The sequence below is a fragment of the Drosophila simulans genome, unplaced genomic scaffold, assembly GCF_016746395.2.
Source record: "Drosophila simulans strain w501 unplaced genomic scaffold, Prin_Dsim_3.1 Segkk17_quiver_pilon, whole genome shotgun sequence".
Taxonomy (NCBI): Eukaryota; Metazoa; Arthropoda; class Insecta; order Diptera; family Drosophilidae; genus Drosophila; species Drosophila simulans.
The window spans coordinates 29,387-54,377 of NW_025416813.1; the positions used below are offsets into that span (position 1 = coordinate 29,387).

General features: G+C 40.0%; 2 pseudogenes; one reads left to right on the forward strand and one right to left on the reverse strand.

Annotated features, from left to right (window-relative positions):
• Nucleotides 1-5,317, reverse strand: LOC123327404 (annotated as a pseudogene).
• A 768-nt stretch (nucleotides 5,318-6,085) lies between these two features.
• On the forward strand, nucleotides 6,086-19,778 carry LOC27208701 (annotated as a pseudogene).
• The last annotated feature ends 5,213 nt before the right edge of the window (nucleotides 19,779-24,991 follow it).

A 24,991-nucleotide genomic window follows, 5' to 3' on the forward strand; every position in this document is an offset into this window, starting at 1 on the left:
AGCGCTGACCTTTAGGAACCTCGCGCACTTCCGAAGAGGATGGATACCGCGGCAGACTCGGCATCGGTAGGATTGAATACCTCGGGTACGTCTGCTCTCCACGGCACGAGCACTGCGTGCGTTTTGTTGACGAGGGGCCATGCTGCGCGTAGTCGAATGTCGAAAGGAGATCGAAAACGAAATGAAAAATAATGGATGATTAGTGCTAGTGAACTACAACTAAGGACGAGAGGAGCGCCTATTATTGTGGAGATTCGGAAGACTCCGTCGGCAAAAGCACCACTTTTACCACTGGACGTTTAATAACTCCACGTGCAGTACGGATATTTACTACACGGACGTTGCCGTCGGCTCCTGGGAAAACAGACTCAATTCTGCCGAGCCGCCACTCATTAGAGGGCAAGTTGTCGTCCTTGATGACGACCATGTCATCGATGCGGAGATTTTTGGACGGGGCCTGCCATTTAGAACGCTTGTGGAGTTCCTTAAGGTACTCTTCTTTCCATCGCACACGGAAATGCTGATGGAGAGCTTTCAAATGCTGCCACCGATTAAGAAGGGATTTCGTTTCCCCCTTTACTTCGGGTTCCACCGTGGACATAAGAGGTCCCCCGACAAGGAAATGCCCTGGCGTCAGAGCCAGCAAATCTGTCGGATCTTCAGACATAGGAGAGAGCGGCCTGGAGTTAAGGCACGCTTCTATTTTTGCCAAGAGCGTGGAGAGCTCTTCGAACGTGTATTTTCGTGTGGCAGTGCATTTGTAAAATAGCGTCTTACAACTTTTTACGCCTGCCTCCCAAAGGCCTCCCATATGGGGTGCTCCCGGAGGAATAAATTGCCATTGCATCTCTTGATGAATATAGGCATTCGTCACCGACTCTTTTACGGCTTGAAGGAAATCGCAGGAAAGCAGGGTGGCAGCGCCAACACAGGTTTTGCCATTGTCTGACTGTACTTGACGTGGACACCCTCTTCTGGATACAAAACGAGAGAAAGCGGCAAGAAACTTTTCGGTCGTTAAGTCAGATGTAGGCTCTAAGTGGATGGCCTTGGTGGAGAAACAAACAAAAACTAACACATACCCCTTTGTAATACGACATGCTCTTCCCGTATAGTTCTTTATATCGAACGGACCGGCGTAATCCATGCCAGTATACGTGAATGGTCGGGAGAACGATGCTCTTTCTTTGGGCAGGACACCCATCAGTTGGCTTTGCAACCGCTTTTTGTGGATCACACATACTTTGCACGAATTTACTACTGCTTTCATCAGGTTCTTAATTCTCGGAATCCAGTATTTCGACCGAATGAGGCGCACCATTAACTGGTTACCACCATGGAGAGTTATGCGATGAGTGAAATTCGCAAGGAGGCGAGAAAGCAGGCAGTTATACGGAAGAATCACTGGATGGCGTTCATTGTATTGAAGGCTTTCGGAAGCCGCCACACGGCCGCATGCCTGATCAGTCCTTGCGGATCTAGAAACGGGTTCATGCTTAGGATGGCACTTTAACTTGACACTGGACGCTTTTCACTTAGGCAGTGATATTCCGCAGGGAATTCTCTGCGCTGAGTGTTTGAGATTAGGAACCGCTCGGCGGCGGCGATTTCAGTGGCCAGCAAATGCACATCAGATGGAGATGTCTGCTTCCTGCACCGCTGAATGAAGCATAAGTAAGGACTCGTAGAGCTTTCTCTAGCTTGGAGAAACGTGCCAACAACTCTTCAGAAGGAGCTTTTGCGAGATGGACGCTTAGAGCACGCTTCTCCAGGTCGGTCACTGGAGCGTTGTCGACCTGAGTTGGCCATTGGTTGCGTGGATTTTGCAACCAAGTCGGTCCGTGCCACCATAACTGGCTATCGGCTAGATCTTGGAGGGAAACTCCTCTACTTGCCAGGTCTGCTGGATTATGCTCAGATTGAACATGAGACCAATTCTCTGTTTTTGTGGCCTGGGCGATCTTCGTCACCCTATTGGCTACAAATGTGGTCCACTGGCACGCTGGCTTGCTTAACCGTGCAAGCACTATCGTGGAGTCCGTCCAACAGTAAAGTTCGGAGTTAGTCGTAGGCATCTGCGGAATGATGGCTGCAGCCATTTCGGAAAGCAATAACGCTCCGCACAGCTCCAGTCTTGGGAGCGAAACCGTTTTGACTGGTGCTACCCGGGTTTTCGCGGTTAGGAGTTGCACCATAATGGTGCTGCCCACTTCTACGCGGACATATATGGCCGCCCCGTAAGCCTTTTGCGACGCATCGCAAAAGCCATGATGCTCGACCTTGAAATCTGGACGAAACGATAGCCAGCGTGGAATGCGTATCTGCTCTAACACTGAATAACTTTGAAGAAAATTAAGTCATCGCTGAAAAAGCTCATTTGGAATGTTTTCGTCCCACCCAAGTTCCTGCAGCCAAATCTCCTGCATGAAAATTTTGGCTCGAACGATAAACGGCGCTAACCAGCCGGCAGGGTCGAACAATTTGGCAATTTGGGACAGGACTTGGCGTTTTGTAAAGGACGTTTCGATAGCCAACTCTGGCGGGACGAAGAAGAATTCGTCGGAGGTTGCTTTCCAGCGAATACCGAGGGTTTTGGCAGTACTTTCTGCATCGATCTCGAGAAAATCAGTATTTAAAAGATGGTTGCTCTGAATGGCCGCTAAAACTTCCTTTTGGTTGGAGGTCCATTTCCTCAATGGAAATCCGGCAGAATTCAGAGCGTCTCGGAGCTCTTGCACCATGAGCTGAGCTTCTTCCTTGGAGTCCGCTCCGGCTCAAACATCATCCGCATACATGAAATTTCGAATGACATTGCTAGCTTTTGGATGGCTGAGTTCTACGTCAGCTGCTAGCTGCTGCAGTACTCGGATCGCCAGGAAAGGCGCGCAATTGACTCCAAAGTTTACTGTTTTCAGTTCGAAATCTCTGATTTCCCCTCTATTGTTACGGAAAAGTATTCGCTGGAATGGAGTGTGTCTCGGATGTACCCAGATCTGCCGATACATTTTCTCGATATCGGCGTTGAACACGTATCGGAAATAGCGCCACTTCAGAATTTGAATGGTCAAGTCGGACTGTAAGACAGGGCCAGCATGAAGGATATCATTTAAACTGGTACCATTCGATGAAGGGCTGGAGGCATTGAATACTACACGGAGTTTTGTAGTCACGCTTTCCGGTTTTAAGACGGCGTGATGTGGCATATAATAGGCGTTGCAGTCATGGGTAGTAAGAACTGGTCGCATGTGCCTTAAGTCGAGATATTCCTGGATCACCGAATCGTATCTCGCTTTCAAGGCCTCATCTCTTTTTAGACGCTGCTCATTTCTTAAGAACTAGCCAACGCGAAAGATCTAGAATGGCCTAGCCCGGAACCGATATGTTCTGGGTCGCGAAAAGGCAGAGTAACGACATATTTGCCGCACTCGTTTCTCGTGGTCGTTTGACGGAAATTCTTCTCGCACATGGAATCGGATTCTTTTACCAACTTTGTTGGTATATCCTCCACCTCCCAAAATTTTGTGAGAAGTTTGTCCAGTGAATTATCGTACGCGTGGGAGATCTGTGTCGAAAAAGAGGAAATTCTGCATTGGGCTGAGGCTGACACTGGCCCAGTTAGTACCCAGCCGAAAATGGTCTCTTGCCCCAAGAGAGAGCCACAGATGTTGGTTTTTGCTCCACTCAGAAGCACCGAAGGCAGGATGTCGGCTCCGATAAGTACATCTATTTGTGCGCTCTCATAGAATTTTGGATCCGCCAGTGGAAAATCGGGAAGATCCCGAAGAAAATTTTGCGGAATTGGGTAGGAAGGCAGATTTCCGGCTAGTTGAGGGAGGACATAGGCCGTCGTCTCCAACTGCAACGCGGGCCTAGTCGGAGATCGGATGGTGAAACTGCAGAGCTTCTTGGACTGAGCAGCTACTATTTGGTTTAAGCCCGAGACTTGGGCTTGAACCACCTGGAATGGCAATCTAATTAGATTGAACAGTCGCTCGGTTATGAATGTCGCTTCTGATCCGGAGTCGATCAGGGCGCGTGCCTTAAAGTTAGTGCCAAGATGGGAGATATTGATTATGGCAGTGCCAAGAAGGATAGCTCTTGAGCCCGTGGCGAAATAATTTTGAACACCGGCTTGCTCATTTGGAACGAAATTGGCCTGATTTGCGGAAATTGGCCTTGCAGGATTTGAAGGGCTTGAATTGCTGGAACAGAGGTTGTTTCGGTGCAACACTTGAGTTTATCGCTTTGGAATGCGACTGACTCGGTACGGACGGTCTCACATCATCTATGGCTTCTATGTCGGGATGTCGGCTTTCTTATGTAGCGACTGCTCCCATAAGGAGAGAGTTATCTTCGGGAGCTTGGATGAGCACAGATATACCAGCAGGCAGTCCCAGTTCTCAGTGTTGATGCCTGGCAGTTCTAAGGCAGTCAAGCAACCTTGAACAGTACTTTGCAGTACCTTCAAGGCCGCCCCAGATTCCTGTGGTATCGACTGCACATTAAACAGTATTTTCAATTGACTGTTTACCAACAATCGTTTATTTTCGAAACGCTCTATCAGGTTTTCCCACGCAGAGCGGAAACCCTCGTTGGTGAGAGGCGAAATCGAAACTATGGCATGCGCGTCGCCACTTGTTTTGGCATTTAAGTGGAATAACTTTTCAACCGGAGTCAGCCGTGGATTATTGATATATATGGCTGTGAAAAGATCCCGGAAAGTCGGCCAGCGAAGATAGTCGCCTGTGAAAACTTCTGTATCGCATGGAGGCAACCGACAGCCAGAGGAAATGTAGGCCTGGGGCGCAGCGTTCGCGGTTGGGATGAACTGAGACGTGCCCTGCTCGATTTTATCAACGAGCTGGGCAACACACCTTTCATAGACTGAATAGCAATAACTGTATTTAGCCGTGAAAATAGGCATGTTGCTTGCTGCCGCTTCGCCTGCTGACACAAGGCACTCTGAGCAGAGATCGTATTCCTTCTCAACCTTGTCCCATAGGGTTCGGACTTGGTCACGACGGACGCCAAGCATCGTGACGGTTGGAGCTGCGGATTCCGGAGTGTTGATCTGAGCCTCAAACTCGCTTAAGCGGTCAGAAACCGAAATGAATTTGGCTAGCGCTAGATCGGAAGCAGCCATATTTTTAGCTGTGCGCTGTACTGTGGCTTTGGATGGAGTAGCACAGTCGTCGGAAATCTGCGCAGGCGTTCTCACCGAAATGCTTGGGATTCTTGGACTCTTGGGCCCTTGTGGTGAAAAAATAGACCTAGGCTTGTCAGCGGACAATTTCTTCTTATCGTCCCCGATGGGCATAATCGAAGAAATACGAAATGGAAGGGAAGCCTGTCACAATTTTGAAAAAGTAGACAGATTCCTCAGACTGCACTTAATAATTTAAGTGGTGTAAAACTTACGAAGTGGAAACGCCGTAGTTTAGACTAATCGGACAGGTGACAGCGGAATGAACAGCGAATTGTATAAATGACCTGTGATTTATGGTAATTGGGTCCACCTTATTTACGGTTGGAACCCTTGAAATGTGGAACACGGTGATATAAAATGTTTATTAGAACGAAGAAAGTTTTATTTTTTTATTTACAACTGGAAACGGAGAACATGGAATGACTGGAATTGAAGTCTTTTCTCCGCGCTGTAAATACTTCTAAAACAACCACAAACTAATATCCAAGCAATACGAAAAAGAAATATTTGTCGGGTGAACGACTTGTATATGGCGGTCGTATTATTTATTTATGGATAATTATTTTTTTTTTTTTAAAGTTTTCAGAAAAAATTTAAAAAATAATTTAATAAATATTGAAAATGTTTAATTTAATTTAAAATTTATTTATTGTTCGGAAATTAATTTGGAAATTTACGGAAAAACATTGATGGAAAATAAAACGCCTTTTCCGCGTCGGCACTTGGAATAAATTTTATTTGTGGTTTGGATTTGCCGACGGGAAACAATCTAAACTTTGGTAAACTTTGGTTATACGCCTTTTCCTCTTCGGCACTTGGGACACAGGCAATTTAAACTGTGGTAAACTTTGGTTAAAGGGAATGCAGATAATCTGCGCAATGTATGTCGGTACTATATGTAATGTATATGGAGATGTATATGTACATGTATGTATTTGGAGATGTAATGCATGCAATGTATATGGGTAAATGGCGGGAAAATATTTAATTAATATTTTCCTTGGAAAGGCCAGCGGGTATGTGTTGTTTGTTTGTTGTTTGTATGTATAGCAAAGCAAATTGTATGAAGCGGACTGCGGAGTTAAAGAATAAAAATGTGTTGAAAAGAATTTGGCTTGCGTTGGACACAGTGAAACGAGAACGGAATGTTTGCCACTTTTGGCAAAGCTTTGGACTTGAGAAATTTTCACTGAACTTGGCACAAATTAATTTCGCTTTTCCAAATTTGGAACTTTGCACTGTTCGGACTGGATGAATATTTAAATATATTCGGAAAATGGGACTTAGAAATTTAGAACGGTGGGTAATATGGCGGCGTCCGTGAAAATGGATAAGTAATTTCCTTTAATTGCCTTTTGTCGGAGAAATCCGTTAGATCTGACAATAAATCTGACAGCAAATTGAACGAAATTGGATGTTCGAACCTTTTGCTGCAGACCGGCAATTAAAAGATATGGAGATTTCGTACTTATCTTATAAGTTGGTCGCTGAAGGACAAACTTGAAAAAATCCAGGATATCCGGCTCGAAGGACCAAAATTTTAGGATGCTGGGGTTTGCTGGTCGTGGAAAATTCCTAGTTTGCTGAAAATAGAACACTCGGAGAAAAGCGAACACTTGACCTTTGTAAATGCGCGGGCGCGACCGGGCGTATCTTTATTGTTCGTGGTTAGTTTTACACTAAAGCTTATTCTAATGAGTTGGGTTCTCCCAAGCGCAGCGGAGACTCCTCGGAGACTCTGTGGTGAAGAGCGGGAGAGCGTAAGAGGGAGTGGAGAGCGTAAGAGGGAGCGGAGAGCGGGTGACAGTCCAAACCCCGTAACTTGAACAGACAGCATGCGATAACGAACAGTCCTTTATCCTGGCTGGCTTTCCCCCTGCTCTTGCCAGTGGCTGAAACTGGGTAGGAGGCCTTCATCTGTGCACTGCGAAAAATTTTTGGAGATTCTGTTTGTAATTTAAACATCCAATCATTTCAGTTGGGAGCTAATGTAACCCTAGTTACACAAAAAGTTCCAGTTATCAAGAAAGTTTCCGAAAACGATTTAGTTAAGAAGGCTCTGCCCTATTTGTTAAAAAACAACTTTATCTGATACCAACCACAGCACAATTTTTCATACAAAGTTTCACAACATACACCATAAAAAGCAGAAAAGCGATTGGAAAAAGCAACAAAGGCTGAGGAGCAGAAAGAGCGGAATATTTACAATGCTATATCCAAATTCAAATTAACCTCCTCGGATACCAATAAGTTACTTAACAGCAATACGATACGATAGTCACCCGATCCTGAAGTCTGCGAAAAAGGTATGTTGAGTTTGGGGAATCTCTTGCACTTTGCTCCGAACCTCCATTACTTTGTCACAAGGCACGGATTAGTTCAAAAGCTGGTATCTTTTACTCAGGATAATAGCACTTGCACTTTAATGTGAAGTCATGTAAACTGGGTTCAAGAAAAGTGTGCATAAGCTCTCAAGAATTGCCACCTGATGATGCTGTAGCATATTGGACTAATCTACCCTAAAAATACAATAAATGATTGGGTATAACTTAGCGTCAATACATTTTGACACTTTGTCATAATAAATATAAATATACAAATATACAAAAAGACCACCAACAACTACGTAAGCACTCCAGCGCCCCAGTAATACGATCTAACGCTTATACATAAGCCGATCGCGGAGCGTGGGAATGCTGAGCATGCACTTTGCAGCTCAAGTGGTCAATGCCTTCTGCATACATATGTATATGTATAAATGTAAGTAAGAATACATAGATATAAGCAATGTATGTGCGGGTTAGCTGAACCCAACTTCAGCACACTTTGATTATTCAAATAAAGAACCTCGAACAGAGCAGAAGCCAAGCTCTTATTTTATTAAACATCAAAATAGCACCCTTTTAAATAGCACCTTCCATATGGCGACCGTGACAGGACGAGGCAGGAAAGGAAGGAACCAAAGAAGCTATTCTCTCCTTCTTCTTAATAACAACAAAATACTTTAAAGTGTTGTGCTAATAATTAGAGTCGACTGATCTTAGTTCTACTATAAACTAAATAAATTGATAAATAAATATGACAACATAAAACATAACAATTGATGGCGGAAGAGCCATAGTTATTGACGGCTGTGCCCAGCGAACAGAGGGACTTGCAAACGCTGCACGAGGCTTTGCAAGAAAATCCAGCCGATGGACACCACCCACTCAAAATAACTGAGTACCGGGCAAGACAAGAGAAAAAGTCACATATATAAATCCACAAATGAAGTGCTACAGCAACGACGACTGGTCAAGGAGATGACCAAACTGGCTAAGGACGAGGCATCCCGAAAACGCTACAAAGAGCGTCTTGGAGACATTTAAAACAAGCTTCGCAAAGGTGCGAAACAACGCAAACGGGCTGCATAAATGCCAATGCCCCAATTTGCCTTAATTTTAATTTCAAACCCAAGCCGATGCGGGAAACCGCTGCTTGAAAAACACTAATATCTGTTAGGCTTTTTACTAACAATGCGGTTGGAGAATTTTTTTTTATATTGTAAACAAATATGTGAGCCAACCACATTTATTAACAACTAATATTTCCACGTCTCCGCTACTGAGTATATATATATTCAGCTGAAAAATTTTTTTTTAATGACAGAATATAACAATTCTTATCTTCATTAAACGTAAACATTTTTTTATTTTTGATTTTCTAGAAGAATAAATTAATATCATAATAATGAGGAAAAACTCATAAATAGAAAAAAAAACGTTTCATTGAAAATAAACAAAAAAAAATGGGATGGTTTAGCGATTCTAGTGAGGCAAAGGACAATACTGCCAACGTAGTTAATAACGTAAAAATTATAGATCACACAGACGATATAAATGCGTTGTGGATCTTATTGCTGATCATTACAATAGTACTACTTCTACAATTTCTGCTTACAATTTATGTTAAGCATAACAAGATCATCAAAAGACGTTATATAAATGGGGCAAATCGATTAGACCAGATTTAAAAAAAAAAATAATATGGATTAGAAGAAAGCTTAATAAAAACTGTTTTTTTACGACAAGAATGGAATGGAGCGAAATAGCGATACGAATAGACGAATTTCGCTTCAGGTTCGATAAGTCTTATAAATGTATCAATAGAGACGCAGTAATAAAATCCGAAACTTTGAAAAATCATATAGAGATATTAGTAGGAGAATATAATAATATAGTTACATTAGTAAATAAATATGCAAATAGGCTCACATCTGACATAAAAACAAATGTTTAAGGGTTATAAAATCCCTAAACACAAGATTAAATAACATCAGAAAAAGAAGGCATATTCTGATAGATGTACCAGAAAGTCTAAGTCAATTCAACACAGACCAGTTCAAAGAACTAGACGAATCTGTTCAATCGAGCGGCGCTGAGTCCGATAGTGACATTGAAACGCTAGAAGGAAGCGACCGAATTGAATTTGAATCTGAACCAATAACAATTTCTGAAATGGCACAGAATTTATCAAGCTAGCCACATCTCTGATACCAGAGTTTGATGGTAAACCAGAAAATCTACAAAGTTTTTTGGATGCTCTAGGTCTACTAGATAGCTTAAAGAGCACACATGAAACGACAGCAATAAGCCTAATAAAAACTAAACTTAAAGGCCATGTAAGAAACCTTATAAGTAATGAGCAGACGATTGCTGCAATCATTACCCAACTGTCAAGTGCAGTAAAAGGAGAATCGGTAGAAGTGATATCTGCCAAGCTTCTGAATCTACAACAGAGAAATAAAACGGTTAACCAATACACCCAAGAGGTGGAGAAACTGACAAAGGCCCTTGAAGGTGCCTATATCAGTGAAGGTCTCAGCCAATCCTTAGCAAATAAATACAGCACTACAACAGCTGTAAAAGCAATGACACAGAATTGCTCCATTGATAAGGTAAAACTTATCATGCAAGCAGGCACATTCACAAACATGAATGATGCCATCTCCAAATTTGCAAACAGTTGCACAGAGATAACAGGTCAAAGTAACATTGTACTCTATTATCGACGAGGTGCAAATAATTATAATAGAGGCGCCCGAGGTTATAATCGTGGAAGAAATAACTAACACAACAATTACAACCGAGGCAGCAATAACAACAATAATAATAACTATAATAACCGTGGAGGTAGGCGAGGCCAAAACCAAGGGAGAGACCGCGGAAACTACAACCATGGTAATAATAATAATAGCAGTGTGAGAATCGCGCAAAATACGTCGGAAAACTAACAGAACCCTTCAGGAAACAACCAATAAATGTAAAAGTTCATTCCATCAATTATAGTCTTAATATATTCGTAACCTTCTATAATCATTCAACTGAAAATAAACAAACATTTCTCATAGATACTGGTGCAGATATCTCACTTTTGAAAGTAAATTCTGATAACTTCATAATTCAAAATGAAAAAATAATAAACATCGAAGGCATAGGCCAAGGTGTGATAAAGTCTCAAGGAACAACCTTAATAAAACTCCAATCAACAAAATATATTATTCCACATGAATTTCATTTGGTAAACCCAAATTTTGCAATACCATGTGATGATTTTATAAAGAAATTCAATTGTCAACTAGATTTCAAACCAAGTGAAGACTGGTTTATAATTAGACCCCAAAATTTAAATTATCCAATATATGTTCCGATAACATATAGCGCTGGCAACAATACAGTTCTTCTGCCAGCCAGGTCACAAGTTATTCGGAAAATAGACATTAATGTTGTAAATGATTTCATATTTGTTCCTAATCAAGAAATACACAATGGGATTTATGTTGCAAATACAATAGCAGAAACCAAACATGTATACGTTCGATTTCTAAATACAACTAATTTCGATCAAGTGGTCAAAGTAAATAAAATACAATATGAAAATCTGAAAGATTATGACATTCATAATACCGACACTGGAAATAGAAGCGAACAAATACTTTCAAAACTAAAGAAAAATTTTCCAGACCAATTTAAAAATCAATTAACAGAATTATGCAAGTTAATAATTACAGTTTATCGATTTGATTTTGAAGATCGCAAGCGACCGTTTATTGCAATTTATCATTTGAAACTAAATCTAGCGTACAAAATGTTTCCCTAGGTCCCTAGCAATCAAGTGAAGTCGTCGGCCGCGGCGCAGCGGAGAAGTGTCGATGTCGCGCTTAACCGTTCGTTGGCGTTGATGGCAGCGGAGACTATGCAGACCTCTGGTCAGCGTTTTGGGCACTTGTGTTTACCCAGAACTATGTAGAACCACAAGATGTTAGAGAATCAATTGCAGGGCAATAACTCCTCCCCTCTTAATTGACGCTTGTCCTCGAGCAGTCATCATAAGGACGGGATGTTGTTGAGTCGCTATTAAAAATTCTGGTTTTTACTAAATTACTAATGAATTTATATCTACATATTTTTAGACCATTGGAACCTTTGCAGAAGGCATTGATTCCGTACATTTCGTCTTTAATTGGTAAATTTTATTATTATTCAAATTAAATTATTATTTATTTATTATTATTAGTTTCCTTTACTGATCATGTTTTAAAATATAAGAAATAAGGAAATAACTGATTCAATATGGAGATTTCAATGGCATTCAAATTGTAGTTCCGTTGTGTAAAGCGAGAACGTGTGAAAGTTTTAACATTTATTTGACCGTCAAGGCAGAAATCGGTATATTGTTTTCAAGTAGGCTAGTTTTTGATTGGGGTCTGCGAAGAGACCTGGATACGAATCAATTATTTTATTTAATATCATTCTCTGTTCTACCTCTAAGTGTTTTATTCTCGGACTAATTGTGCTAACTGCCTCGAACTGTTTTTCTTTGAGAACAACCCTTTTCCCGTTTTCCAGTGTCATGGTTAAATTCTTCAAATCAATTTGCGCTCCCATTCCCTTCATTGTGTCTTTGCCAAGTATGGCGTCAAAAGTCTTCAGCGTTGGTAACAAAAAAAATTTTATTTCGAAATCGAAAAGGCTTGCTCTTTTGTAATGCGATATTTTTACATCACCGCCTGGAGTATCAGCTATGTAAGGCTTGTTATTTGGTATCGCGTTCGTCACCAAATTGGGCTGGATGTAATTTTTATTAGAGCCTGTGTCAATCAACACCCTTAAAACCTTTCCACTCCCCACTCTACATTCGAAGTATGGTAGTGAGGAGTCTTCTACTCTAAAAAATGCAACACGTGGTCTCGTTGTTCGCTGTCCAAATTGTTTCATAATCTTGCATCGACCGTTGATAGCCTGTCATGCTTGAACTGGACCCAGTTACTTCAATACTTGGCTGTCTCATGTTCACTGTTTGGATGTTGTAGTTCTTTTGTCGTTTGTTTATGTCCGAGTGTGGTATATTCATATAATTAATGTTTCGCGTCTGTACACTGCCGTCCACGTCCATTGGTTCTGGTCTTGGTTGTGGTTTGGTCGCAAAGGGACGGGGTGGGGCATTATATTGTTGCCATTGCTGTTGATAATTTTGTCGGGGTGGAATGAACGGTGCATTACCGAAGTTAGACACATGTTGCCTTGGCGCCGGGAATGGCTGGCCTAAATATTGTGGAGGTCTCCTCATGGGATGTCGTGGAGGGACCGGTGGAGGCTGTCGATGGCCAAAGGCATTCGACGGCTGAAAATTGCGGGGTGCCGGTATGGGTTTTTCGTTTCCTCTGAAACTCGACTGTTGACCCTTATTCGCCGCATGGTTTGACCTGAAAGTTTGATTTTCAAGTTTAAGGCAATAATGTAAAGCTGAGGGGAGATCAGCTGGCTCTTTTATTGCTAAAAGGCGAGGTAAATCTCCTCGAAGGCCTCTGATAAAAGTATCCAGAGCTTTTTCTCTGTACATTTTTGTAACAAAGTGCTCGGATTCTCGGCTCATTTGCATGCAGCCGACTTTATTTAGAATAAGCGACAGATTTTTGTAGACGTCTTGGTGGAAGTCTTCCACCGACTGCTGGTGGCCTTGAACCAAAGTTGACATTTGTAATTCCAAGGTAGTTATGTCCCGTTTATCTGCGTAATGCAGAGTGAGACATCTCGACATGGCCTTCCAGTCCAGCGGAATGCTGTAGGACTCGAGTGCCACATCAGCACTTCCAACAATTTTATTTCTTATGGTATGAAGTATACCATAATATTTTGGAGTACCCACAAATGGGGTATAAGTCTCCATGATTCTATCAACGCTCTTTTTCCAAGACCCAAATTCTGCTGGATTTCCAGAGAATTCCCTGATCGATTTTACGATATCAGGCACACTGTCAAAGTCCGCTAAATTATTTCTGTATTCGGGCTCGACGACCTGGTCGCTCACGTCAGTAAAGTCAAGAGTATTGTTGTTCATTTGTTTTATCAATCCAGGTAAAACTTGGGCCACCGTTTGGCCAATTAATGCTGTCAACTGTTCGGCACTCATGTCTACGCGATGCTGTTCAGGCAGGTCGTGTCTTTCTGAGGGCACCGGTCTTTCGTTTGAACTAAAAGCTGATGGTCTTATTATATTATTAGGATTTGCCATACTGATTTTTAATTCGGACAACACCTGCACAAAACAAGCCTAAACCAATTTGAACTTAACAAAAGTTGTGGGCAGAAAATATGGAATGCGTGTGTATGTGTTTGCTTATTTATCTTTTGTTTTTTTGTTTTTTTATTTTTATATTTTTTTTTTATTTTTGCATGCAATAAAAATTTAGCTCACCGCGGTTATTTTGCTTTGAGAACAGTGTACCAGAAAGGAACAGTAAATAGGAAAATTTTCATTTCAGAAGATCTCTAGGAACTGGGTTGAAAATATAGTATTAATAATAATATCAATAATAATAATAAAATAATAATAATAATATAATAATAATAATATAATAATAATAATGTAATAATAATAATATAATAATAATAATATAAAAATAATAATATAATAATAATAATATAATACTAATAATATAATAATAAAAATATAATAATAATATTATAATAATAATATAATAATAAGAATATACTTAATTTTTTTTTTTGGTATACTTATGTTTTATTATGGGTGGATGCCTGAATTTCAAATTGCTGATGTTTTTTCCAGTGTACTTTCCAGGTTCTTGTAGTCTCTCTGCCTCCTCTTCGGTTGTTTCAGCTTCAGCTTTTTCGTCGTCAACGTGTTCTTATTCCTGTTCTTTTTGGCGGGCTGCTGCTGCTGCTACGGCTGTGCTGTTGTTGTTCTTTTTTTTCCTTGTTGTCTGCGCTTTGGTTCCCGCAGCCGTTCTCTGCCGTTCGTCGTCTTTACCTCTGCCGTTACGTTTTGGGTTACACTGTTAACTGTTATCCGTGTTGCTCTTCTGTAGTTCCGTTATTCTCGGCGTTCTACTTCTACTTTTCGTTCTCCTTTTCGATGAAATTGCTGTTCTTCGGTTTGCATTTATTTAACATAGAATTGTTGCGGTCACTCCTCCTGGCTGGGTGAATGTTGTCCTTTTTGCCTGGGCTACTGGGGAATCCACGTCAGCACTCCAAAGAAGGTTTTCTGCGGGCTGGCCTGACAGAAAATGTGATCCACCAATGGGCAATGCTATGCCGATAAGTATTTTCCTCTTCCGGAAAATCTGTTTTTTTCAAACAATTTTATTTTATAGCCGACCGTGAATTTTGTTTGTTTTCGCGGGAGTTTCTTCGGCACAATTTAACCAACGAATATTTCTTAGCAAAATTTTGATTTTGCTCCGCGACTTAGAATTTTGTCTTTCGTTCGCGTTTATTCGCTGGTCCCTGTTCGGGCGCCAGTTAATAATTACAGTTTATCGATTTGATTTTGAAGATCGCAAGCGACCGTTTATTGCAATTTATCATTTGAAACTAAATCTAGCGTACAAAATGTTTCCCTAGGTCCTAGCAATCAAGTGAAGTCGTCGGCAGCGGCGCAGCGGGCGTCGGCCGCGGCGCAGCGGAGAAGTGTCGATGTCGCACTTAACCGTTCGTTGGCGTTGATGGCAGCGGAGACTATGCAGACCTCTGGTCAGCGTTTTGGGCACTTGTGTTTACCCAGAACTATGTAGAACCACAAGATGTTAGAGAATCAATTGCAGGGCAATAACTTGCACACAGTATAGTGATGTGTTCGGACTGGAAACCGAACCAATATCAACAAATAATTTTTATAAACAAACATTAAGACTTAAAGATGATGAACTCATTTATATAAAAAACTACAGAAGCCCGCATAGCCATATTGAGGAAATTCAAAAACAAGTAGGGAAATTAATAAGCGACAAAATCGTCGAACCGTCTGTATCTGAGTATAACAGCCCAATCTTGGGTTTCGTCACAAGATTCACAAGAGAAAAAATGGCGATTAGTAATTGACTATCGTCAAATAAACAAAAAACTTCTTTCTGACAAATTTCCACTCCCTAGAATTGATGACATTTTAGATCAACTAGGTCGAGCTAAATACTTTTCATGCCTTGACTTGATGTCAGGTTTCCACCAAATAGAACTTGAGGAAAACTCTAGGAATATAACATCCTTTTCAACGAGCAATGGCTCATATCGCTTCACGCGATTACCATTTGGTCGGGATTAGAACCCTCTCAGGCATTCCTTTACATGGATGACTTAATGGTGATAGGATGTTCCGAAAAACACATGATTAAAAACTTAACTGACGTTTTTAATGTATGTAGGAAATCTAACCTAAAGTTGCATCCAGAAAAATGTTCATTTTTCATGCACGAAGTGACATTCCTAGGTCACAAATGCACAGACAAAGGAGTATTGCCAGATGACAAGAAATATGACGTCATCAAAAATTATGTAGCATTCTGCAACTATTATCGTCGATTTATAAGGAACTTCGCCGACTATTCACAGCACATAACTAGATTATGTAAAAAGAATGTCCCTTTTGAATGGTCAAGCGAATGCCAGAACGCATTCGAATACCTTAAAGAAAATCTTATGCACCCCACAATATTACAATATCCTGATTTTCGCAAAGAATTTTGAATTATAACGGATGCTAGTAAACAAGCTTGCGAAGCGGTTCTAACTCAGAACCGTAACGGGATTCAGCTCCCAATAGCTTATGCATCACGTTCATTTACAAAAGGAGAAAGCAATAAGAGTACAACGGAACAAGAACTAGCGGCAATTCATTGGGCAATTACCCATTTTAGACCATACATTTATGGCAAACATTTCACCATTAAAACGGACCACATACCATTAACGTACCTATTTTCTATGACTAATCCCAGTTCTAAATTAACTCGCGTGCGGCTAGAGCTTGAAGAATACGACTTCACAGTAGAATACCTAAGGGGGAAAGATAATTTTGTAGCAGACGCACTCTCACGTATAAATATAAAGGAACTCAAAGACATGCAACATAAAGTCCTGAAAGTCACTACCAGGCAACAAAGTAGACAAGAAAACTGTACAGTAACAAATAAGGAACTATTGCCTAGGCGAAGTATCCAAAATGTATCTAAGCCCAACGTACACGAAGTCATAAGAAATGATGAAGTACGAAAAGTAGTGACCTTGCGAATAACTGAATCATTTGTTTACTAAAACGAGGAAATAAAGTTATTGCAAGAATTGATGTTGACGATTTATATACCAATGGAATTTTTGATTTAGGTCAGTTCTTCCAAAGGCTTGAAATGCAAGACGGTATACTAAAAATCAGCCAACTCAAATTGGCACCGAGTGAAAAAATCTTTGAAACCATTTCAATAGATAATTTCAAAAATATGGGCAATATAAAATTGAAATCATTAAGAGTAGCGCTACTCCAGCCGGCGACCATTATAAAAACTGATAAAGAGATACAATCGATACTGTCTACATATCATGACGATCCAATTCAAGGAGGTCGGTCATACAGGCATTACAAGAACGCTAGCGAAAATAAAAAGACACTATTATTGGAAAAATATGACTCGTCATATAAAAGAGTACATACGTAGATGTCATAAATGCCAAATGTCAAAAACAACGACACATACAAAGACCCCAATGACTCACACAGAAACCCCAACAAATGCTTTTGATATAGTGATAGTGGACACAGTTGGTCCACTACCGAAATCAGAATATGGCAACGAATACATCGTCACACTAATATGTGATTTGACGAAGTATCTCGTAACCATACCTGTTGCGAATAAGAGCGCAAATACTGTCGCAAAAGCTATATTCGAAAATTTTATACTAAAGTACGGTCCAATGAAGACGTTCATTTCGGACATGGGTACCGAGTATAAAAACAATGTAATTCAAGATATGTGTAAATATATGAAGATTGAAAATCTTACATCCACTGCATATCACCACCAGACTTTAGGGACAATCGAACGAAGTCATAGAACATTCAATGAATACATTCGTTCATACATCTCTGCAGATAAAACTGATTGGGACGTTTGGATACAATACTTTACATATTGTTTCAACACAACACCATCAGTCATGCATAATTACTGTCCATATGAACTAGTCTTTGGAAGATTACCAAGGCAGTTCGCAAATTTTAATAAAACAGATAGAATAGAACCACTGTATAATATAGAAGATTACTCAAAGGAAATAAAATTTAGATTAGAAATAGCATATAAAAGAGCTAGACTTTTGTTAGAAAAAGCTAAGTCTTATAGAAAACAACTTTATGATAAGAAAACTTCAGATTTTCAATTAAAAATAGGAGATAAAGTTATACTAAGGAACGAATCGGGTCATAAGTTAGATCCAGTATATCTAGGCCCTTATACTGTAGAAACCATAGAAGACAGAGATAACATAGTAATTAGAGATACAAAACAAAAGAAGCAAAAAGTACATAAGGATAGACTAAAAATATATAATCAATGAAACGTTTCATTTCACTTAAGAAAAGGTCTGATCAACCTCAAAACAAAAAAAAAACCACAAAAAAAAAATTTAATTATTTTTCCTTCTAAGAAAGTTAAACATAAATCCAAAAATATCGTAATTCAACATACATTTTTTGTATTATTCTGTCATTATACAAAAATGCTTTGAGACAAAACATTGCTAATAATTAATAAGAAAAATCAATATCAAAAAATTTTTCCTTTCTAAACACAATATTAATATTGAGAACTAAATGACTACATATATTACGTCATTTCTTTAAAAAGGGAGGTGTAGCATATTGGACTAATCTACCCTAAAAATACAATAAATGATTGGGTATAACTTAGCGTCAATACATTTTGACACTTTGTCATAATAAATATAAATATACAAATATACAAAAAGACCACCAACAACTACGTAAGCACTCCAGCGCCCCAGTTATACGATCTAACGCTTATACATAAGCCGATCGCGGAGCGTGGGAATGCTGAGCATGCACTTTGCAGCTCAAGTGGTCAATGCCTTCTGCATACATATGTATATGTATAAATGTAAGTAAGAATACATAGATATAAACAATGTATGTGCGGGTTAGCTGAACCCAACTTCAGCACACTTTGATTATTCAAATAAAGAACCTCGAACAGAGCAGAAGCCAAGCTCTTCTTTTATTAAACATCAAAATAGCACCCTTCGAAATAGCACCTTCCATAATGCAACTAAGATCGTTCAGGCATTGAACATTCTATTGTGCAACCCAGAGGCCAAATTTCTAGAAGACGCTCTTAAGGCAGTGCGTAATTTTACCCTTGAAAATGAAATGATTCAAATACTACTTGGCTCTGGAGTTGTAGCCAGGATCATGTACTTACTGGAGCATCCGAACGTCATGGTTCAGAACGCCGCTCTGCAAGCCCTAACCAATGTAGCATCAGGATCCGAAGAGCAGATTCAAGAGTTGCTTAACAATAATCTTTTGCCCCATTTATCAGCTCTGATGACCAATAGTGATTCAGATATTCGCTGTCAAGTTCTTTGGCTTTTGCTGAACGTCGCTGACGGAAATAAATTCCAAAGGCTCGCCATTATGAATGCAGGTCTCCAGCATAAAATACTGGAGTGCTTGAAGGCTGATGCGATTCCATTAAAATCTGCAGCTGCCTTGGCAATCACCACGCTGGCTATCGATAATCTCCTGTGCTATTTTATGAGACAGGGAGTAATTCCGGAGTTCTGCACTTAACTCTTCTGCCAGGTAATAGACATATTATCTAATGTGCTCGATATGCTGAGCACCATGCTAGATTTGGACCCATCTTTCTTGGCAGAGGTGTCCGGCATCATTGAATGGAGTGGGGCTCTAAACAATATCAGGAAGCTCCAAAGCAACGAACATGAGGAAATCGCCGTTGTGGCACATAAAATCATTAGTCCCTACTTTCCCGCCAAACCACACATTGCAACTAAATTCGAATATGTTTTTATATGAATTTGCATTAATCATACATTTGCACCTTTCCATCCAAATTCAAAGACGATATTATATTGAGTATACGTTTTAGGTGAATATAAAATGATTTGGACAACATACTCTTTTAGTACAGCCGTGGCCTTGAAAAAATATGCTTAAATACTGGCTGCAAAAGAATCGATTTTATATGGATATTATTTTCCGTGTAGGTCCCGCATCAATTGCACTTCCGCATGAAAAACAATTTTCGTGCTTATGCCAGATTATGCAATCATAAATTTTAATGATTTTCCCATTAGTTCCAGCTCGAGGCATGAGAGTGGAAAGTTTGGGCGCGAAAAGCGTTTCGCACGGAATTTTATGTGTATTTAATAGCCTTTTAGATATGATGCAGAAAGTTATTGTACCCAGCACGACCAAGTCCATCTATTCCCGAAGCAATGCTGTAGAAACACCGAGGGGAAAATAAGCTATATATACTGATACATTTTCCCATATCAGCGGCCTGGGTTTGTTTTTTGGCGGCCATTACAATAAAAATATAATATAAACTAAGCGCCAAATGACAAGGGCCGTAAAAAGCATATTGAAATTGTCACAAGATCAAGTCATCCTATCCATCAATGTTTCAATCAGGCCTGACACCAGCTGTGGCAGCCGCTAAAATGTATCCAGAGGACTCTGTTGGCAGGTACGACGATGCAAAAAATTTAATCTAATCTAATTACTCAACACTGGCAAACAAGGGGGGCAAGGATTCCCGACCGGGCTCGAATAGACGAGTACCCAAACATGTCGGATATCACATGTCTTCAGGAAAGTTAAATAACCGAGGCCAATCACAAAGTATCAATAGCCAGGAAGAAAGAGTGCGGATATGGCCAAAGCCACAGGGCCATTTACATCATAAGCCCAAACTAATCAAACGAATGCTTTTAATTATTAACCAACAAAAAGCCGGGTGGTGGTGAGAGTGCAAATCCTTGCCCAAAACGAAGGAAAATAAATTGAAATTCATGCGCATTCGGAGGGTCCTTTCTATGCCCTTGTGATGGAATGTCTTGTTGGGTTGGGCTTGGGACCCCCATTGTCTTCTATTGCTTCTTTCGTTTGCTTAAATAAAACGACAGGCCCGAAACTAATGTTTTCATATCTTTCATCAAGATATGGTCGGTGGGCGTGGCAACATGAATTCACAACTTGCGCTGAGTCTATGTCTCTAGAATCTGTGTTCTTATTTTCAACTATCTACCTTTTTTAGTTTCTGATATCTCGTCGTTCATACGGACGGACGGACATGGCCAGATCGACTCGGCTATTGATCACGATCAAGAATATATACATTTATAATGTATATATACTTTATATATATAGTGGCGTATTTTGGTGGTTCAAACCGGCAACTTCAATTATTTCAAAGAACAAAGTGATTTCAATAATGTATCCCAGCTGCGCAGCATCCGAACGGCACTTAGCCGTTCTTGTAAACATCCTAAAGCCTGACCTAAGCAGATTTGACTGCTCTCTTTGAATCTTTTCCTAATCTTAAGAATCCAAGAGCGAGGCTCTCCCGAAATACACATATTGTTCAAATACTAAGGCTTCTCCTCAATCCAATTTACATTTTATTTTTAGTCTTAAGCTGATATCCGAATAATGAAGTTAAATAAAAACCTTCGTTAAATAATTCTTCTCGGTGTTGTCCTTAGTCAACTGACGGGACATTCGACTCAAATAAAAAAATATTACAACTAATTACTATACTATATGCTTTTCAGCGAATCTAGTATTAAATGGGTATACTAGATTCGCTGAAAAGCATATCTATGAGTAACGGGTATAACAAGAGAGAATGTTATTGGCGAGTTCTCCGACTATCAGATACCGTTAAATCAGCTAGTTTAGACGGTACCGAGAATATTTCACACTTTTCAGGAATATCAGAAATATCAGGAATTCAGGAAATGGGGAAAAAAATTAATTTAATACTCTTAGTTGTGGGCGAGATAGATTTGGGCAGTTTTTAGGGGTCAGAGTGGGTGTGCCAAAATGTTTTCGGCATATTCATGTCTCAAAAGTGTGGGCGTGGCAGTTCTGGGGGGTTTTAGAGCGTTAGAGTAGGCGTGGCAAGAAGTTTTTTGGCAAATCGATAGAAATTTACAAGACTAAATCAATTATGAAAAAAAAATCCAAAAATTGTACAAAAATGTGGGCGTACTTGTTTTGGGCGGTTTTAGGGCGTTAGAGTGGTCGTGGCAAAAAACATTTTTTGGCAAACCGATATAAATTTACTACACTAATAAAAATATGAAATAATAACTTTATAACATTTTGCAAAAGTTTGGGCGTGGCAGTTTTGTGCTGTTTGTTGCCAAAAGTTTTTTGGCAAATCGATATGAATACCTCGGGTTCCTCTGCGCTCCAAGGATTGGGTGTCATTCCAGGAAATGTTGTCTGTCTAGAAAAGAAGAGCCTTAATCAGGGCGCTTTATTGTGCCGCGAGACTCTCAATGACTCGAATGCGATCATCGGCTCCAGGGATCTCGGGCTCAGCAGTGGAAAGCAATTGCCCTCCAATTAGGAAAAGGCCTAATGTTAGGGCCAGAAAATCTGAGGGATCTTTGGACATCGTAGAGAGGGGTCTGGAAGAGGGGTCTCAAACGTGTACTTGCGGGGGACGAAGATTTGTAGAAAAGTGTTTTGAAACTTTTCACTCCCACTTCTCACAGACCCCCATATGTGGAGCCCCTGGTGGGATGAACCGCAACACGAGTCCCTGATGGCTATATGCATCAGTCACAGACTCTTTGATGGCTTGTAGGATGTTCCTGAAAAGTAAAGTTGCTGCCTTCCAAAGGTCTTGCCATTGTGGACCCGCTGAGGAACACCGCGCCTCGCTACGAAACGACCAAAGACCACTAGGAATTTCTCAGTTGTAAGATTGGAGGTGGGTTAAAAATGGATCGCCTTTGTGGAAAAACACACAAACATATCCCTTCGTTATAACACATGCTCTCACCGTTCAATTTTTAATTTCGAAAGGGCCGGAATAGTCAATGCCCGTGTAGGTGAAGGCCCTCGTGAAGCAGACTGTCGGAAAATCATCCATCAACTCGGTTTGAAGTTTCTGCCTATAAATCGAGAAAATCTTACACGGATTCACCACAGCCTTATCGAGATTCTTTATTTTAGGAATCGAAGTATTGGATTCCTCAGATCAGGCGTACTATTAATTGACTACCGCCTTGAAGAGTAATCTGGTGATCAAATCGGACAATAAGGCGAGATAGTCTACAGTAGTACGGGAGAACTGAGATGGCAAGAAACTCTCTTCCCTTCCGACAAAAGATCGTATAACAAGGCTGCATCTGATCTCAAAAAACTACTGTCAACTTTAAAAAATGAATCTCTCGCTGAATATCTTAGAAATCTAGATAAGTAGAATAGATAATTGAAGTAGATAACTTTCTCGAGTCACCCTGCCAAATGAACTTACCTGTATTTCAGCCAAATCACATTGATAACCCGCAAACAGAAAGGGAAGTAGATAACTTTCTCGAGTCACCCTGCCAAATGAGCTTAACCATTCGTAAAATCAGTATTAATGAAGTTTCATCAGAAATTAAATGGCTGAATAGTAAAAAGGCTCCAGGTTCGGACAAAATAGATGGCATAACCTTGAAAAATCTACCACCAAAGTGTATACAATTTCTTACGTTCATATTTAATGCGATCTTAAGAGTTTACCACTTCCTAAGCCAATGGAAATGATGATCCTTAAACCAAACAAGGCAGAAAATGAAGGGACATCGTACCGTCCCATTAGTTTGTTGTCAATATTTTCTAAAGTATTTGAAAAAATACTTTTAAAGAGAATGTTGCCAATCTTGGGCGAATTCGCTATCATACCGGAACACCAGTTTGGATTCAGAAGAGGCCACGGAACTCCTGAGCAATGTCACAGGATTATAAATGAAAGTTTGTCAGCATTTGAGAGCAAAATATACTGCACTGCAACATTTCTTGACGTTCAACAAGCGTTTGATAGAGTCTGGCATGACGGCTTATTATATAAAATCAAAAAGTGGTTACCTGGTTACTACCATATTTTTTATTATTAAAGTCATACTTAACCAGTAGACACTTTGATGTGCAACAAAAATATGAATACTCGCCCTTGCATTTTATAAATTCTGGAGACCCACGGGGAAGCGTCTTAGGACCTGTCTAATACACCTTGTACACGGCCGATATTCCGGTAACAAATAGCTGCACTGTGGCCACATACGCGGATGATACAGCCATACAGATACCAGCTCATCTAAAGAGGAAGCCTCACAACTCCTGCAAGCAGAGCTACGCCTTATTGAAAACTGGTTCCTTCTTTGGAAAATTAAAGCCAACGCCCTGAAATTTGCGCAAATAACTTTTGCTTCAAGAAGAGGTGACTGCACAGAAGTGTCATTTAACGGACCAGCAATCCCACAAAGTAATTGCATAAAGTACCTTGGCTTGCAGCTCGATCGCGGACTAACGTGGAAAAACCACATAAAAGCAAAGAGCCAGCAACAAAATTTAAAAAGTGAAGATGACCTGGTTGCTTGGCCGAAATTCTGCAACCACACTGGAAAATAAAGTCCGTTGATATAAAGCTATACTCAAGCCCGTGTGGACTTATGGCATACGGCTCTGGGGTACTGCCAGCAACTCAAATATTGAGATTCTACAACGCTACCAATAAAATATATAAAGAAAAATTGGTAATGCTCCATTTTATATTTCAAATGCAAGTATCCATAAAGAGTCTTATGTTAAAGAAGAAATAGCAAAACTTAGTAAAAAATATATAGACAGACTAAGAACACATGAAAATAACTTAGCCTTATGTTTGGCAAATAATAATAACAACGTTAGAAGACCTAAAAGATTTCACGTGCTAGATCTCCCTGACAGGTATTAAGTATTAAAACATGTTATGCATAGGGTATGTAGTAGGAATTAATAGATAACTACTGCCTCTGTTAATTTAAGATTAATTATAAAATTTACTTATTGTCATACTTTTTTAAGACAGATTGTAAATAAAAATAGAGAAAATTTCTTGTAATGCATAAGTCTATTAAATCTGGTAGTTTATTTGTGTCAGTTGGCCAGTAAGTCGGCTCTCCTGTGCTTAGAGCATATTATTGTTTCTTATTACTGCATACAGTTGTCGTCCCTTTCCAGTGGTAAGTGTGGAAGTTATGTCCCCAAGTTATGTGTTTGGCATGATAGTCACCTATCAAGACAAGTACCGATTTCCCAGTGATAATTAAATTTAGGTGGGCAATAATCTGCAGATATATTAATTGGACCCGTTGTGTCTGAGGTCGATATAGTAGTAGCACGTATTTAGTCCTTTTTGAATCCATC